The sequence below is a fragment of the Priapulus caudatus genome, unplaced genomic scaffold, assembly GCF_000485595.1.
Source record: "Priapulus caudatus unplaced genomic scaffold, Priapulus_caudatus-5.0.1 Scaffold985, whole genome shotgun sequence".
Classification (NCBI taxonomy): Eukaryota; Metazoa; Priapulida; class Priapulimorpha; order Priapulimorphida; family Priapulidae; genus Priapulus; species Priapulus caudatus.
Window position 1 is genome coordinate 19,366 of NW_014578046.1, and position 3,541 is coordinate 22,906.

General features: G+C 47.5%; 1 protein-coding gene across 1 annotated transcript in view; it reads left to right on the top strand.

Moving 5' to 3' along the window:
• LOC106814823 (putative uncharacterized protein DDB_G0271982) overlaps nt 1-3,541 on the top strand; it is a gene marked incomplete at both ends in the record, with an annotated part of 8,860 nt that overhangs the window by 605 nt on the left and 4,714 nt on the right. The gene's annotated exons all lie outside the window — the stretch shown is intronic.

Genomic DNA, 3,541 nt, shown 5'->3' on the forward strand with positions numbered 1-3,541 from the left:
GCCACCGGGAGCAAAAAATGATCCCACAAAAACAATAGTGCATTCACACGCACATAATTCTCGTAGCGGCTACCCCTAGGGCCACTACAGTAGTCATAAACAGATGGCAGCACTAGGCCACCATGCTGGATCAGATAGAGAGCAGAAGGAAGCATTCTGATGCTTAGAAATTTCTATCAGTCAACATCTACGAGGTTATCGTGTGACCCAGGGCAGTTTGTTGCCCACGAAGTTGGCGTGGTCATTTCTACGGTGGCATGATCTAGCCCGATCATATACTTGGCTCCCTAGAGGTTTTTTGTGTGTTCACAAATAAATCGTCTACCCCGTACTTGATTGTTGAAGTCTTTTTCCGGACCTCACATCATTGAATATATAAATAAAATAATTTATTTATATATTTATGTCAGTGTGCAGCAGCTAGCGTGCGGCGGCCAGCGTGTGACATGCAGTGTGTTGCAGATGAGCATTTGGACGGCATTTACAGCAAATTTTCGGCAATAATAGGTGAAAGAGAGTAGAGAAACATTAAGACTTTGGTAGTAAAGCTGAGAGGGTCTATGTCCCCCGGGGTACTGCCGGAACGTACCCTGGGTACGGCCCGGTATACCGGAACGTACCCTGGTACTATCTAATATGCCGGACCGTACCTCGCCTACTCCACTAACGAGTCTAGGGAGTCACCTACGCCTACTCCCTAACTCAAACCCTAACCGTAACACTAACCCTAACCCTAATCCTAACCCTAACCATATCAAATAGTGACCAGGGTACGTTCCAGCAGTACCCTGGGGGTCATAGACCCTATGAGCGGTAGTAAATCGATTTCGTATTTATTTAGCATTATATTTTATTGAAACGCTCCAAGTGCCTGCGATTGTGAAGACTACGAGCGTGCATTCGAAGAGATCAGAATTTATAGTTACAGTGGGTTCTGTACGATAACTTCAGGAGTGAATAATAGAGAATATTCTTCACTCCTGATAACTTGCATATTAGCGTGATTCGTTTAATCGATTTTAGGCCGTTTCCGTATACAATCGGAATGGGCGAATCGGTCCTAGCGAGTAGGGGTACGATGAGCGAGTCGGTCCTAGCGAGTGTAAGATGAGCGGGTAATGCTATCCCCCGGGCGTGGAGGGAGGTTACCGCAACGTGGCAGCACTTGTGTTAGGATAGTGTTAGGATTAGGGTTAGGGTCAGAGTTAGTGTTAGGGTTAGGGTTAGGGTTAGGATTAGGGTTAGGGTTAGGGTTAGGGATTGGGTTAGGGTTAGGGTTAGGGTTAGGGTTAGGGGTTTTGCATCATGATATCTGTCCCCACACCATAGATTAATTTTTTGGGGGATAGCAACATGCACCCATGATGAGCGAGTCGGTCCTAGCGAGTAGGGGTAGGATAAGCGAGTCGGTCCTAGCGAGTAGGGGTAGGAATGAGCGAGTCGGTCCTAGCGAGGAGGGGTAGGATGGGCGAGTCGGTCCTATAGCGAGTAGGGGTAGGATGAGCGAGTTGGTCTCGCGTTGCTGGTCCACACGCCGCGTCAACGGCCGGTCGAGATAAGCCACTACACGCTCCACCTGTACCGCAGTACGCTGTACCGCAGGTCTCCTGCAGAGCACTACAGAGCAGACGCGACAACACATGACAAACTCTGTAGCTGGGTGCAGGTGAGATGCAGAATGGAAGAGAGAGAGAGAGATAGATAGAGAGAGAGAGAGAGAGAGAGAAAGAGAGAAAGAGAGAGAGAGTGAGAGAGCGAGAGAAAGCAGTAGTGTGTGTTTTTTGTTTGTAACGTCAGAACTGTTCCTTGGTTTTTGATCCATCACGGGAATGCGGGCTACATCCGCTAGGTGCTGCCACCAGTTTATCAGCTTTCAGCATTGCCAGGAGAAAGCTTCCACATTGCATCACCGGAAATGAGTTGGGTATGAAAATGCTATGGTTAGCTAAATGAGGCGTGTTCTGCATCGCACCTCTGGGCACGCTACAAGTTGTATAATATCCCTTCTAATTTCAACGCAGAATGAACTCTGCTACATTATTATTCGTGGTTTCTATCCTGCGCACGATAGACCAGGAACCCCGACTACGACCAGTATGGCTGAGAGGGTCTATGTCCCCCAGGGTACTGCCGAAACGTACCCTGGGTACGGTCCGGTATACCGGAACGTACCCTGGTACTATCTAATATGCCGGACCGTACCTCGCCTACTCCACTAACGAGTCTAGGGAGTCGCCTACGCCTACTCCCTAACCCTAACCCTAAACCTAACCATATCAAATAGTTACCAGGGTACGTTCCGGCAGTACCCTGGGGGGCATGGATCCTATGAGCACCAGTATGTGGCACAACATATCAGTGCCATGTTGTAATGGCGAAATCAGCAGGCCAGGTAAGGTCATTGCACTTTTCATCTTCTGGTGCAAGCCAAGCAGCTGTGAATGTTTGATATACCGAACCCCCTCCTTGGTGTTAGTAGCGCTCAAGGGGTCGTTGTCGTAACAGGTACTACAGATATGTACCCGATCGAGGTACATATATGTATACACAAAGTGTACCAGACTTGTACTACAGAAGTGTACCCTAACCCTAACACTAACCCTAACCCTAACCCTAGCCCTAACCCTAACTCTAACCCTAACCCTAACCCCAAACATACCTCATATAGAAATATAAACATAATACTAAACAACCTAAAACTACCTCGGGTACATATCTGTAGTACCTGTTACGACAACGACCCTTCGTGCGTTAGTAGCCTGTAGTCTGACACGACCGCATTCAGACATGCGGATATATGCCACCGGGTTTGTAGGGATGATTATTATTAGGAAGGATTGCGTGGAGGCGTACTTGATATCTGAACAATCCGATTATATTTTTCTATAACATTTGCACCGCAAAAACGCCCGCGCATGTCATACTTCCTGAATACGTGTGCAAACATTGTCTATACACGAGCAATTTGTTCTAAATTACCGAGTCGCCGAATACTCCAAAATAAATACTCATCTGATCATCTACGCATTTATCTAGCTCTCTGTCTCTGTGCTCCTCTGCGTCTGCCAGTATAAACGTGACTGTCATTTTAGTTCCAACAACATCACGCATTCAGGGGCGTGTACAGGGGGTCCAGGGGGTCCGGACCCCCCCCTGCTCGCGCAGAAAACGCATCTGAGAGGGTCTAATTTCAAAAAATTTATGGGGGAGGGCCCCCCAGACCCCCCCCTTCGCGTGCTCGCTAGTTTGGGTTACGGTTAGACCCGCCCTGGTCCAAATCCTGTACACGCCCCTGGCATTCATGATTGCGCCTTTTGAGCGGACAATAAATGCCACTACCGAATGTCCTATAATGTCATAAACCCGTAAACTATCATAATTATAGCTCATGGGCTGATGGGCTGTTCATAATTCCGATCAGTACGACTACTGTACAACATTTTACTGACTATATACTGTGATATTATCGTTATCTTCATTACGCTTTTGCCAGGTGCTACATTGCACCGTCGCGCACTGTTTTATATGACATATATATATA